Source organism: Pagrus pagrus (assembly GCF_965226575.1).
Source record: "Pagrus pagrus genome assembly, chromosome: 1".
NCBI classification, from domain to species: Eukaryota; Metazoa; Chordata; class Actinopteri; order Spariformes; family Sparidae; genus Pagrus; species Pagrus pagrus.
This window is the reverse complement of record NC_140185.1, coordinates 755193-771417: the sequence shown is the minus strand read 5'-3', so window position 1 is coordinate 771417 and position 16225 is coordinate 755193. Positions and strand designations below refer to the sequence as shown.

Genomic DNA, 16225 nt, shown 5'->3' with positions numbered 1-16225 from the left:
TAACAAAAAAAACACTTCTCCTCCTTCTCATTCTTCTTTTATAATTCTGGCAGCAGTGTCTGGCTCACTGCTGCCTCCCCTGGTTGACGACACTTCAATAAAATGAAAAGGCCAACTACGCGAGGCGTTCACGTACGCGGTGTGTTGCGCACGGTGCAGATCAACTTCCGGTCGCACATCAGAAACTGCGACTGCACGCGTGTGTGAACGCGTGACAACATTTGTCAAATAGTGACAGACAGACGTGCGCACGCTGCATGTACGCACGCAGCATCTTGTTACGCGTGACATAGTTTGCGCACGTCATTTCCGCCTACATGTGAGCGTGTGACAAAAATGTTCAATTATCTTCATGCGAGCGTTAATGCGTGCGTTCGCATAAAAACGCATGAATGTTACACGTAGTCACTACGCGTAGTGTGATTACCGGCGTGCAGCAGTCATACGCGTGAACGTGCGTGTGAACGGGGGACCATTATAAGTCAATGGGGAAACTACATTACACGTCAGGCGCTGCTTGCTGCGCAGGCGTCAAAGCACGCGCGTGTGACACGTTCAGTTGATAGGTGCGCACACATTATGACACGATTCTACTGCCATAGTGTGCGTGCGTGCGTGCGTGCGTGTGTGTGTGTGTGACACACTGTGTGTCAGTCTTGTTCAAGTTGGGTCAGTCTTATCTGCCTTTCCAGTTGGATACCAGTTAAAGTCCAGGTTCCTTCAAAAGTCTATTAAAAACATGGACTAAATCAATCTGAAGAAATATGATATACAGTGGTCCAGTGTCTTCCAAGGACAGCTGCTCTTACTGTACCGGAGGCTTTGACTTCTTATACCAAGAACTGTTATTGCGAGTTATTGACAATTACTTATTATTTCAGGTACTATTAATTCTCTAAAATGGTATTAAATTACTTTAGCAGTTACTGCATCTAAAAGTAATTAGTAACTAGAGAAAGTAACTTGTATCTCACCTGCATCACTTTTAATTGTCTTTTTCAATTCTCTTATTAATGCACACATAGCTATACTATCATATAATAGATATTATTTTAGTGTTGCAGTGGCTAGGGTTGTCACGATACTAAAATTTTCAACTCGATACCGATACTCAGGAAAATATTCGATACTCGATACCATTTTTGATACCACAAGGATAAAAAAAAAGACCCCAAAATTTAAAAGAAATACTTTTATTAACGAGAAAAATGCAAAAATAACCTCTGTTACAACATGTAACAATTAACAGAAGCACACGTTAAATATTCTGGGGACTTGGCATCATATTTTCGTTGTTGGTCAAACACAGATGGTAGAGTCGGCTGTGTGTGTTGCTGTTTGGTTGCAGGTCGACTTTTCTCTGCTTCATTCTGGGACTTTAACAGAGAAAATAACACTTTTCAGTCACCAACATCTATGTAAACTTAGTATACTGACACTGTGTCTATTAACGTAATATGGGCATGCCCGATTCATTTTTTTTTTTTTACGTTGTTTATAATCATTAACGTGACGCCAGCCTTTAATCGCTAGCTGCGGCTAATGGCTAATAATAACACGGACAACATTAATGCGGGCCACCGGCCACGATAACATCAGTAATACGTTTGAAAAGAAAGACACTAACTTGTCGAAATTCACTGTAAAGGGCAGGGTGTCGGTCCTTAAGATGTTTCGCGAAGTTGGAAGTATTACTTGACTTGGTCGCCACCGCCTTGTAGCAGTGTTTGCACACAGGCTTATCTACATCCTTCGGCTTTCCGTGCTCGTTAGACTCGAAGGCAAAATAGCTCCAAACAACACTTTTCCCTCTTTCATTTTCAACCAAAACTGGTTGATTTGGCCCTCCTGCAGCAGCACTGGCCATGCTCTGTTGTTATTATGCACGTCACGGTGAGGGGGAGGGTGCCTGCTGCTGTGTGTGAAGGCAGAGAGGGAGAAGGACGCAGCGTCGGTGGCTCGGCGTCGGGGAGGGGAGGGGTGCCGGGGTGGGGGGGGGTGGTATCGATATTTTTGAAAATGAGTATCGTATCCGGATACAACATTTTAGTATCGATACTTTTTTGAATTTCGATACTTTTGACAACCCTAGCAGTGGCACAGTGTGGGACATGACAGCTGTCAGATTTGATCTATAACTAGAGCAGTGCCCGTTCAAAATATACATCGAGACAGTGACCACTTTCAAGCGGCATGTGTCATTGGAACAAGAGTGGCATACTCCTGGGCCACTAGTGGCATACCATGAGCCACTATTCGATCTCGTTGTCACTCAGTTCTCGAGATATGCGGAAGACATACAGATAGACAGAGACTGCTTACTTTATAGTTAGAAGATTGTACCCATTATCACTGATACAAGTGATATAAGTTATTAATACCGCTGAAAGTTTTTCAGAACAAAGAGAAAAATAAGAAAACATTTGTGAATGAGGCCCATAATATGCAGTCGTGTTTTGGACTTGAGATTTAGAAATCAGCCAGTCACTGCTGATGTCAACAAAGTTGAGCTGATCCATGACAAACCTGTTTTGTTTGTGAATAATTCATTGAAATATCTCTTTAATGCAAAAGTTATGGCACATATGCCTCTGACAAATTTTTTCAGCCAGATTTTTCAGCCAGATTAAAGTTGGTCAGTGTCCATGCTTATTTTCGCATTACACACATTCAGAGAATGCTTTGTTATCACCTGCTGAGAGTGGTCATATCTGCATCTCTGCAACTGTGCATATCCCTTCAAGTTGACCTTGCTGGTTTTCTGCAGCAGGTTGCTGGGCTGGTTGAGGTCCTCTGAGTTCATGTTTTTTCTCTTTCCTTTTTATTGTTCTTTGTTGGCTTAAAGGGTCTGTGGGTATCCAGTCACCTTAGGGTAATTACAGTGTCAAGTTACATGGGAGGTGGCCGACAATGTCCTGCATCTGCATCTGCTCTAGCAGTCAGCCAGCTCTCAGCCTTGCGTGTCTGTGTGTTCGTACTGTGTACACAAAGCCAAAGATTTTGTGTTCAAAACCAAGACTCTGCACATGTGTGAGGTAATGTGTGCCTATGAGCTGTGAAACAAAAATGGAAGTAAGTAGTACGTCAGGTGTTGAATAATGATCAATCCTTCAGCCCCTTGTGTATTAAGAGTTTAGCACAGAGAGGCAGCGAGAGCAAAGGAAGGGAGGGATTAGTGAAGCTGAGATGAAAAAGAAGAAAGGTGAGTTAAAATGAGGGAGAGATAAAGAAAGAGTTGTGGAAATAAAAGTCAGATTTACCTTGAGTAAAATGTACTTTGATTTTTTTTATCATTAAGAAATATCTGAAGTCAGCCATTACAAGTCATTACATTGATTTCTCCTCTCCTTGTCTACCCTGTGTGAAAGTCACAAAAGTGGGTGTGTGTCTGTTTCAATTGAAACTAAATGTCCACAAAAGAGATGACATTAACACTTTGCTGTCTTCTGCCTCGGAAAGACAGGAGGGGGTGCCAAAGCAGATGGCCCAGTGGACCAGACTTTGATTTGTGTCCCTGGTTTGGGTAAAGGCTGTAGTTTGGAATTAGGCTCTGCCAACAACTGCCTTTGTTAAATACCTGCACGCAAAGTATGTCAGCATAATTTACAGACTGGGTTATTCTAGAGAGGTAGGTTATCAAACTACTAGCAATAACCAATCTGGAGAAGGGAGATAAGAGACCAGGGTGTGGTCATGCGACCTGAAAGTGCTATATCGTAGGCAACTGGACTTGTTTCAGTTTCTTGAATACACCTGGGTCAAAATCAGAGCAAGGGAACTGGAAGCCATCACATAACATAAATGCTGTGGACAATAACATCAAGTTCACGCAGGAAGATGTCAGAGGAGACAGTCTGCCCTTCCTGGACTGTGCAGTACACATTGAAGAAGACAGAAGCCTCAACATTTAGGTGTACAGAAAACCTGCACACACAGATCAATACTTGCTGTTCGACTCTCATCACCCACTGGAGTACAAGCTGGGGGTCATCAGAACCTTAAACCATCAGGCTGAGACCATGCCCACCAAGACAGAGGGGAAAGAGAAGGAACAGAAGCACACAACCCTGCAACAAGCTGAGGCAGAAACCTGTCCATCCTAAGTCACAAAACACCCAGGCATAAACAGAGTAATGTAGTTTATGCTGTTCAATGCAGCCAGGACTGCTCATATTTGTATATTGGGGAGACAAAAGAACCTCTCCATAAACGAATGGCACAACACAGGAGGGCCAACTCCTCAGGTCAAGACTCTGCTGTCCACTAACATCTGAAGGAGAAAATCATTCCTTTGAGGAAACCAATGTAAACATCGTGGCCAGAGAAGACAGATGGTTTGAAAGAGGAGTAAAAGAATCCATCTGATGAGGGCGCATGCGCACGCAGCGACCGGCAGTGAGTTTGATTGAGAAGTTGGCGTCCTCGTGTCAGTGTTTTATGTTTTTATACTTTTAAGCCGTCGTTTTTAATTCATCATTTTATGCTGCGACCGCTTTAGAGTGTCCTTGGTGCTGGAAATGGATACCCTCTACCCTGTCGTTTTGTGAAAATTTTTTCACCTGTTGCTGCTGCTCACCGAGGCTACAGACCAGAGCAGGTTGCAGTACACCAGGGATGAGCTAATGCAGCTAAACTTGCCACACGCAGCTCGCGTGACAGGTATCACAGAGCTACCAGACTTTATCCGGGAGGACGTTTTCAAGCGTACCTGCGGAGCGACAGCTGTGAAGGTGAGGAAGCGGGGCAAACGAGCGGGTGTCAGGCTGCGGCTAAAGAAACAACGGCTCGACCGAATTCCCCTGCCTTCCATGATGCTGGCGAACGTTCAGTCTCTGAAGGGAAAACTGGACGAACTCCAGGGAAACGTGCGCTATCAGAAAGACTTCAAAGACTGCGGGGTTCTGGCATTTACTGAATCGTGGCTTACTGAGAGCGACCGGGACAATGACCTGGCCCTGGATGGCTTTGGAGCACCATTCCGGATGGACAGACAGGCTGAGGTGACGGGGAAATGTCAGGGGGGAGGTGTGTGTCTTTACGTTAACAAACGATACTGCAGCAGCAGCTCTGTGACTGTCAGAGAACATATTTGCACTAAAGACGTTGAAATCCTTTCTGTATCGTTAGGTCCTTTTCACCTCCCCCGGGAATTTCCGCAACAATTTATCACAACGGTGTATATCCACCCTAAAGCAAACGCTGATTCTGCCTGTGGTTCTATTTTTGAGGTGGTGCAAAAACTGCTCTCAATCTCGCCCGACGCTCCCAATTTTATTTTGGGTGATTTTAACCATGTTTCTCTTAAAAAGACACGTAGGAACTTTCATCAATATGTATCCTGCCCAACCAGGCGGGACAGGACATTTGACCTATGCTATGGGTCAGTGAAGGACGCCTACAAATCTTGACCTTTGGCCCCGCTGGGCAGAGCGGACCATAACTGCGTGCATTTGCTGCCCATATATAAAACTGTCTTAAAGAGAGAGAAGGTCCAGACAAAGGACATTAAGGTCTGGACACGGGAAGCTGAGGAACGCCTGCAAGCGTGCTTCGACTGCACGGACTGGGACATGTTTAAACAGTTGAGTGGCGATAACCTAGATGTCTTGGTTCATGTTGTATGCTCTTATATTGTTTTCTGTAGAGATATGATTATTCCTCGTAAGAGGGTGAAAACCTATCCGAATAAAAAAACATGGGTTAATAAATCTGTGATGGCCAGTCTACAGAAAAAAAGAACTGCCTTTAAAGAGGGAGCATCCTCCTCTGACTTGCACACGATTAACAGAGAGCTGAGGACAGAAATCTCAAAGGCCAAACAGAAATACAAATCTGAGCTAGAGAATAAGATGGTTACAAATAACCTTGGCTCTGCTTGGTCAAGTATGAAAACGATAGCAGGCCTCCAAAGCTCAAAGAGTAGTCAGATCAGTATGGATGGCTTTAACTCAGACACTGAGCTTGCAAATGCTCTTAAGGGGTTTTACAATCGTTTTGATGACAAGCATGATTTTAATAGAGAGGTCCAGGAGCTGAGGCATGAACTCATGGAGGACCAGCATTTTAATATAGACCACAGAGATGTGGAAAAGGCCTTTTCCTCACTTAAAGTAAATAAGAGTCATGGTCCAGACGACATATGTGGACGCTTACTTAAATCTTGTGCCAGAGAACTGAGCCCTATTTTTCACTTTATTTTCAACAAGTCTTTACAGTCACAACATGTCCCTGCAATCTGGAAGGATACGGTAGTAGTTCCTGTCCCAAAGGTCAGCTGCCCCAAGGTTCTAAACGACCTAAGACCAGTGGCTGTCTCATCAGTGGTTATGAAATCCTTCGAGAGACTTGTCAAAACCGAGATCCTTAAAGTAGCAGGGCAGGCACTTGATCCAATGCAGTTTGCGTATAGACCAAATAGAGGGGTAGAAGATGCTACAGTCACCCTGATCAACCTGATTGTCAAACATGTGGAGCAAGTTGGGTCACACGCCAGACTGTTATTTATTGATTTTTCATCGGCCTTCAACACAATGCAGCCCCACATCTTAGCAAAGAGGCTCCTAGAACAGTTTGGCCTGAGTAAGAACATTGTGGGTTGGTCCCTTGATTTCCTGACTAAAAGAACACAGAAAGTGAGGGTTAATGGATCCCTATCTGACCAGGTCTGCTCCTCCACAGGTTCCCCAAAGGGTTGTGTTTTGTCCCCTGTATTTTTTATTCTTTATACCAACATGTGTCAGAGTGGGTTTGATAGGAGAACCATTATGAAATATGCAGACGACACAGTCATCATCAGCCTGTTACAGGCAGACGAGACAGGTCATGGTCCGGTTGTGGACCACTTCATAGAGTGGTGTGAGGAGTCTCATCTAGAGATAAACACTAAAAAGACCAAAGATATGATCATCGACTTTAGAAAGCAAGCCCTGCCACATGAAGTAACATACATCAAGGGTCAGACTGTAGAACTTGTAAAATCTTACAAGTATCTGGGTACAATCATAGACACTAAACTCACCTTTGATGAAAATTGTGAAGCTGTGTGTAAGAAGGGACACCAGCGTCTTTTCTGGAAACTGTCTCACTTCCATGTTGACAGATCATTGATGAAGCTGTTCTACTGTGCTTTTATTGAGTCTGTCCTTTCTTTTTGTATGGTGGCATGGTTTGGCAACCTGTCTTTAAAGAGCAGGAACTCACTGGGCCAGGTCGTCAAATGGGCTAGCAGGACCATCGGTGAGACTCAGACAAGCCCAGAAGCCCTGTACATTAGACAGCTGCAGCGGCTCACTGGTTCTATCTTAGGGGACAGGTCTCACCCCCTGTACAGTGATTTCCAGCTCCTCCCATCTGGCCGCAGGTACACTGTACCTAAGACCAAAACTAAAAGGCACAGGGCTAGTTTTGTCCCTGCAGCCATCATACATCTTAATAAGAGTTGATATCCTGTGATGTTGATGATGATGATGATGATGACGATGTTGATGATGTTGATGATGTTGATGATGTTGATAACTATATGTTGTTGTTGATGACTATATGTTGTTGTTGTTGTTGTTGTTGTTGTTGTTGTTGTTGTTGTTGTTGTTGTTGTTGTTGTTGATGATGATGATGATGATGATGATGATGATTTGTTGTTGTGTGCCACTTATGCACCTGTGCTGTGCACTTTGAGGTTAGCCACTTTTCATGCACTTTATGAGGCAGCATAGAATGATGATGGGTATAATGACGAACTGTGTAGGTATTTTTACTGTTTCTTATTTATTGTATTGTTTTTGTATGAATGTCTCTCACTGCGAGCCAAATTTAACTGCGGGTACAAATAAAGCAATCTAATCTAATCTATGTCAAATTGGAACAACCATCTTTGTACAGAGGAGGTGGCCTAAGACATTACTTATCACCCACTTACAATGCAGTACTGAGTTCCCTCCCCAGACAGCTTAACAGCCATTCACACCTGGGCTCACCTAGCCCTAATGTCCCACATGAAGGCCGGTTGGGTCAATGACTCACAAGTGGCCCTAACGACTCTGTAAGAACAAAGGCCCAGAGGCGATTGCTCTAAGACTGCAAGGGAAGCTCAGCTTCCCCTAAAATGTCACCCAAAAAAAAAAAAAAAAAAGTGGTGAAATATGTACTGCTGTGTGTACATTTCATTGACTAAATACGCGCTAGAAAGCCTTCATCTTTTGTTCAGAATCAGCTGCTTATCACAGGTAACCGGCGCAACTTCCTTCCCATTCATCCCCACAGCGCTTTACACAGTCGGACGCTCAGCTTCTACTGACTTCAATGGGGAAGCGTAGAGCGGGTTGTTCCACTGCAGCGAAACTAGACGCTCATTGGATAAATGCTGGACTTTGTCCCGCCCATCGGACGCTCAGCGTCTCTGGGGGTCTATGGGGCAGTGGGCTGGCCCGGACGCTCGGCTTCTGCATGATGATTGGATGAGCTGTCTGAGGCGGAATCCTTTTTTGATTGACAGCTAAATGAGCAAATCAGCGATCCTGAAGAATAAACATCCACCGGAGCATTTTCCAAGTTTTTCATTCTGTTGTTCTGAACTGATCCGGAGACTTCACTGATCCCCAGCAATTGTGTCTTTGTTAAAAACGACTAGCGTTGTGTTTGGCGACTCTGTTCTGTCACTCTGCGGTTTCTTTCCCCAACGAGCAGCGGCAGCTGCGGAGCTTCTCCCCCTGTCACGATCCTTACTCACACTCACAGGCGGTCACACTTCACAGTAGCCTAAAAATGAGCTTCCCCTCCTTGAAAGACCAGCAGCTGCCACTGCAAAGGCCTGCACCTCCCCTCCAGTTAGTTAGAACTGAGTAGGCCTCTTGGATGAGAGGTGAAATGTCTTCAAGAAACTGAAACAAGTCCAGTTGCCTACGATACAGCACTTAGAATTACCATGACCTGGATGACTGAGGACCTTCATCACCTCGACCTAAAAGATTGTTCGGCAAGGTGGCATATATCTTTTGATGGGGGCTTAATCAACAGATGTTGCTGATGAGCTTTTTAACGAACAGATATGTTTCCACCTGAGCTGCTCCACGGTTACTGTAGTTTATCAGACATCGTAGAAATGAGGCCTGGGATGATCTACCGATTTGATACTGTCACAATTCGATTCAGAATCCTAATTCATAACCAAGTCTCGATGGAATTATTAGAAAAGGAGGCACTCTTTTCAGCCTTTTCTTCCAGTACACTTTGTGCCAACATTCAGTGATGTCCTTACTCTTCTGAAATCCAATATGAAACATAACTGGCAGATAACATAAAGTATCCGAGCGATGACATAGAAAGTTCACAATACACTTGTTCGTCTCGCAAAGACGAATTAATTAATTATTGAATCATTAAATTAAAACGTGCTTGCAACTCAAACACTACCTGAACAACCACTTTCCACTCACTTGTTTGTTTTTTGTAAATATCTTATTTTTTCTATTTATTTTCTATTTACCATTTTAAAGATGAACTACAAGATAACTCCAGTGTGTGTGCTGTAGATTGTCCAATGCTGCACACCCTCATAGCTGAGTTTCACCTTTATCATTTCATCATCATCATGTTATTATCCAACATTTTTTCCCCAATATATATTTATTTATTTATTTTGATTTAACAAAAGACATTGTGATTTCATCAAAGCAATCGATTCAATAGAAATAAAAGCTAAAAAAAATAAATACAAAAAATAGGACAAAACCAAACATAACAGACCCTCTCGGCTCACACAGGCAGGCAGGAGACTCAGGATTTGCACAACCAACAAGGAACAGTAACAAATACCTATAAGGCAGGATTCACACAGATCCACACTACATAAACCCTCTTGTAAAAATAGGAGAGATATATTAACCAATACGTGACAAAAAAGGCTCCCATATTTTGTGAAATATATTGTCTCTGTCATGTAACATGCATGTCAAATAGTCCAATGATATATATTCAAGTATAATCTTTATGCCAATATGATTTGGATGGAACTTCACTGTCAGTTATCGAGTTCAAAAGAATGCATTTTCTGGCCCAAAGGTCCATTTTATAGAGTTTCCCTTTATATTTGTCAGTGATAGAGGCATTTGATATCCCAAGTAACATGCACAGTTGGTCAAACTCTGTGGTAACAGATAGGATCTTATCAATATCCCGTCTTATAACATACAGCAATGTATTTTCCTGCAAGACCACAGGCAGGAGGTGAGACTGCTTGTTTCTATTTTGCACTTATGACATAGTGGAGAAAAATCAAGATTAAACATATGGTGTTGGGAAGGGGATATGTGAGCCCTGTGTAGAATTTTGAGTTGAATTGCTTTCACTCTGTTGCACCCAGTCAGATATAATACGCAGCCCAAGCTAAACCAGCCGTTAAGGTTTTGATAGCCTTAAGTGGGAAGATAACTGGGACCAACGGAATAGAATACAGCAACCTAGGGAGGATGTTTTCAAAAGGGCAACACGACCTAGCCAAGATATTATTAACCAATATTAAAAAAAAACATCTTGTGTGTATATAATCAAGCAACATAAAACTGAAGACAGCTGTATAAATCAATAGATAGACAACCGTTACAGACAACAAGTTCCAGAAAAACCATCTGCATTTCAATCAAAGTATTTTTTTTGTTTTATGTTTTTTAAATCAATGTCACCATTTCTTTGTGTGTTTTTGAGTTGCTGGATGCCACAAAACGCATGCGTTGAGAGTGGTGCGCAGCTTCTCTAAAATGTCTAGCAAGAGATGACTTCATATAATTTCAAAGTATGACACTATTGTGTTCCAAAACTCTGGTTTTAACAGGTCTGCTTGTTTTATCAATATATTGAATCCCGCATGGACATGAAAGAAGGTAAATCACTCCACCAGATAGGCAGCTAAGACACTGTCTTCATACTTATTCTAATTAATGTAGGTTTTGCCTATGCTGTAACTCCTCATCTTCCTCCTAAGAACTTCCTCTATTTTTTTTGTCAGTGTGCAGGCAATTTTCTTCTGTAAACTGGGACTGTTTGTCTTAAGTGTCTGTCTGTGTCTGAGAGATATAATGTTGTGTTTAATTCAATGTTTCTCCAGAAGGTGCTTTTATTTGTGTTAATACTCAATTCTCATATTTTCATTCGGAAACAAGACATAAGAAAACAAAAAACAGTTTAATGCACAATTTGACAGTTTCTTTGACGAAGTTAGTTGACTTAGTTTGTAAACACTACCCATGTACACATGAATTTGTCATCAATTGCAATGGAATCTCTGCATGCCTTTATATGTGCTTTGCCTTCATTCGTGTCACTCTTCATGCATTTGGTCCTCTCTCTTGATCTCTTTCCTTATATGAAGCCTGTTTTGTTTATTGTTGCGCATCCCGAGTCATCCACAGAGCAAAGAGGAGTGTAACAATGTTAGCCTCTCACACAAATTGATCTGTAAAGTGGCATAAACTTCATTATTGCTTGTGTCTGAGGGAATGGCTCTTCCTGCTACTATCCTGCCTGACCTAATGTACGCCACCACCAACTCCAATGATTATTTCATTACCTGCAAGTGAAAGAGCAGGCCCCTTTAAATCAGTAGAAAAGTCTGTTCTCTAACAGTGCTGAATATAGGGCAGCATTAACCTGAGAGCTTTTTCACACATACGATTTTATAGAATTTACTTGTATCTGATGTGTGATTAAAGTGTTCAACTTTACACTTGTAAAGGTTAACTAAACAATGTTACCGGCCTGCAAGCTGCAGCCACCCATTTAGCTATCGCTGTTGAAAGTTTCTCTCATGTAGAGTTGTTCAGGGGTCTCTGTTGCAAACTATGCAGAGTGGTCTGCCTTTGGCGTGGGGAAGGAGGACTCTCTGCATCAGCTGTGTGCTTGGCCAGCAAGTGGTATCTGAGACTTGATATACTCCAGTGGTAACTCAATTCACATCGACAGTAAATGTAAATAACTTTGTTCTTGTGGAGAGAACCATCTGGCAGAGCTTTCAAGCTGAACTTGCCATTCAAAAGATGCTTTTCTTTATCCATTTCTGCTCGAAGAGGTTTTTTTTGCTTGCCATCCACAACGTTACTGCTGCATCGCTTCCTGATTTCCCAAACTATGGAGCCGAGGGTCATAACATGCATGCGTTAATTGCGTGTCAAAAAAATTAATGGCGGTAAGAGGAATTTGCGTTAATGTGTTATTAATGCGTTGTCTTTGACAGCCCTAATATATGTATATATATATACACACACATACATACATACATACATACATACATATACAGTAATTTGTTTAATTCCAACTTTTTTTGACTATGTTGCAGCCAGAATGAATGCATTTTTACAATAAACAATACATTTCATCATCTTGATCATTAAACATGTTTTCTTTGTACTTTATTACATTAAATACATGTCACAAAAGGTTTTGGAAATCATTGCAATCTGTTTTAATATACGTTTTACACAGCGTCCTGAACTTTTTTCAGTTTGGGTTTGTAAGTATATCTAAGATTGTTGTTGCAGCTAACAAGCTAATATGTAACTAATTTGCAAATGTCTGTAAAGGTGCGATTAGTCTTTTTATTATTTGTTTATGTAAACTATAGAGCTGAGGTAATGTTTGTGTTTTTTAATTGCACTTTCCTTTTTTTTTGCTATAGTATATAACAGGGGTCTGCAACCTTTGTGACAGGAGTGCCAATTTTCTTCTCATCTAGTGTGCCATTATCAACAATAATGCAAAGTTAAATTATGACACAAAATACAAAAACATTTCCAATATACCTGGAATTTTATTCCATCCATAGAGCACATCTCAAAACACATAAACATTTCATAAACATAGTGCTCTGGGAAGAGAGGCCAAACCAAAACTGAGACCACAGTGCCTTGTCTTAAAGCCTGCATCTGCTCAATAGGGGTGGGTATTGCCAAGGACCTCACGATACGATACGCATCACGATACTTGAGTCACGATACTATACGATATTGCGATATCCAAATTTTGCGATACATTGCGATATTCTACATAGTTCACTGAAAAATGTAAAATTCATTATGCATCTTAAAATCCGAGTTGTATATACATCAGATGATAGGGATAATTCACAGGACAAACTGAGTCAAAACTATGTAATTCAAATTATCCATGCCATTTTATTGTAACTATACAAGCGCAGGTTACAACATATTTGCATGAACAACACACTGTCTGAAACACATTGAAAAGTGCAGTGTGCATTATTCTTAGTCTCCCTGAGCACAATGACACAAAGTGCAGTGTGGGTCAGTGTCCACACACTGAAACCGAAATGAAACCTCAGCGCATCATGTTTCTTCTGAACTTAGATTAAATACTCAAAATAAAATGCAGTGTGTCACACGCACTGAAATTGAAAATGCAAAATAAAGTGCAGCTTCTTCCCTTTGACCTTAAATGACAAAATTAAGTTCACACTTGTCTCCCTGGACAAGAACTGTGTGTCACTGTTTGAACACTTCACTGAATGTATGTAAAAATAAATATGCCTATGCATACATATTGCAAAAGTACTATATGTTACTGAACACACTGAGCTGAAATGTGTGAGAAAAATAAAAAGTGTGCATAGTATTTGTATTTAAACAAAACAAAATTTATAACCAAGATACTCATACATGAATAGGTCTACTTTTACTTGACTTCTTTTGTTTTAGATTTTTGTGAAGAAAGATAATATGATCCACATGTTCTGGGGTGAGTGCACTCCTCTGTGCAGTTATAATGTCACCTGCGGTTGAGAAGATTCTCTCAGCAGAGACACTCGTCCCCGGGATGCACAGATACCTCTTTGCAAGCGTTGACAAGAAGGATATTCAGTCTCATGCTCCTTCCACCAGTTCAGTGGATTGGCACCCTTTTTGATTGGCATTGGAGCAACCTCCTTGAACCTCTCCATCTCCTCTGCTGCCTGGTCTTCCAGAGTCTAAGAGAAAATAGTAGGGGAAAAAGAGCAACAGATCAATGTACAATAATTAATGTACAGTTATTAACACTAAAATAGCCATGTACTTACGTTGCGGCATCACATAGCGCGGCTCTAAAGTATGCACCATCCACCTAAAGCCGATGTTCTCCACAACGTTGTAGGGATGCAAATCCTTACAAAGGAAATGCACCATCGCCTCCGTGATCCTCTGAGCTCGAGTTGAAGTAGATGGGAGGACTTTGGCACTGTCCAGTACTGTAGTCTGCTTCGGATCGGCAGGTTTCGGCGGCTATGGCTCTGCTAATATGTCGGGGTGGTGTCGTGCTAAATGAGTTCGCAAGTTTGTTGTGTTACCCGAATATCTAATGGGAGCGAAACAAAGTGCGTACTCTTTGTCCATCTCATTTGTGTTAGTTTCTCCTTTCCTTTGGAATCCAAAGTACCTCCAAACAAATGCCTTAAAGTTCGAGGGCGTCTCTAGTTTGACGTTACCTGCCATGCATACTTGTTTTTTCTTTCGGCTCCACTTTCTCACTGCAACCGCCGGGGAAAAAAAAGAGAAGAAGAAGCCTGCAAACGCCTTGCAGTGAGGTAGCGGTACAGCGACACCTTGCAGAGTGGAGGTGCGGAAGTCACACTGGATTTACAGTCCGTCTGAAACATGATTTATTATTTGAAAAAAATTGATATTCACACTTTGAATATCGATATTGAATCGGAAGACAAAGTATTGCGATATATTGCCATATCGATATTTTTGCCCACCCCTAGTGTTGAGCTCTTCAGCTCAATCAGCTGCATTTCCATGTTCTCTGTATCCATCCAGTCGATCAAGAAAGAGAACATAAGTCCGTACCTTTTAAAATCCACAAATCGAGTTGTGAAGCCTCCACCTCACGCATGTAGGCTACCTGGTTAGTTCAGCAGTGCTGATGTTGAGGACAGCTCTCTCAGGTGTTGGAAGTAGCGGAAAGCGGAGGGGGAAATGTCACCTGAGAATACTGCCAGCTTACCGACAAAAGCCGTCCATGTCTCAAACGTGTCCAAATCAGTTTGTCCTGCACCTTGCAGTCTGAGATTGAGCCCGTTCAGGTGTCCCATAATGTCCGCCAGAAACATAAGTTTCACAATCCACTTCTCATCCTCCAGTTCTGGATACTTTTGGCCCTTTTCAGCCAGAAAGGCCTTCATAGCATCAAAGCAGCTGACTAGTTTTGGCCTTTTTAGCAGCCGGCGTTGCCATTGTTGACAACATCATGTGCGCGGGTCTCTGGGAACGTGGGCGGGACCTTAGCTACAGCGCTTCGGCGGGAGCTGTCACTCAAACCCATGAAATCAGGACACACATAAAGTGAGGAACACTGTGAAGTGCCAGCGTGCCAGCGTTTATGCTGCGGCGTGCCACCCGTGGCACGGGTGCCAAAGGTTGCCGACCCCTGGTATATAAGATCACTTACACATCTTATACCGCATCCAGTTATTTTTTTAATTGGGATAGATCCTGTATCAAAGTGATTATAGCAGGTGAAGTCCAGTATCCAGCCTACAACATTCAGATTTGGCTTGACATGTGAGAGGAGCAAATGTGCACTAGTGTGGCGCTGGATAGTGTTAAAGGCTGGAGAGAAATCTGTGAACAGAAGTCTCAGTCCCGGTCTTGTTGATGGCTTTCATCCCTTTTTTAGTTCTGTCTATATCTTACTGTTATCTACATATATATGGGTGTAATGTGTGAAAGGTCACTCAAAAAAAAAAAATGAAAAAAAAAATTATAAAATTGGCATAACTGTTACCCAGCAGCTGCCTAGTAACCAGGATCTTATTAGTGGGAATCAAATATTGCCAAAAGATCATCAGTGTTGTTACACTCAACAATGTGATGGATTGATAGTTTGACTTTTCTACTTAAGCTTGTAAATTCCAGCTTTAGTGTAAAAGTAAGCCACAACACAAGAAAGAACTATAGACTGGATAACACAAAAAGCCAGGAAAGAAGGAAGGGTACAGCAGTAAGATTAGACTGAGAATATTATAGCAAGAGAGATATGAACTACATACGCTTATCCTTCAGTAACAACAGTCATCATTTTTCATCAGTTGCAAAATCAGAAGTGATTAGCTATATAAATCAAAACAAACAATGATTGAAAGACAAGACATTTCTGACAATCTGTGGTTTGAAAAAAAATTGTCCATCTATATGGGAGTGACACTGAGTCAGAGCAGGTCCCTCTTTGGACTTCAGCCATATAC

At 41.9% G+C, this 16225-nt stretch overlaps 1 protein-coding gene across 3 annotated transcripts in view; it reads left to right on the top strand.

The window, feature by feature from the left end:
* efl1 (elongation factor like GTPase 1) overlaps positions 1 to 16225 on the top strand; it is a 189906-nt gene that overhangs the window by 118604 nt on the left and 55077 nt on the right. The gene's annotated exons all lie outside the window — the stretch shown is intronic.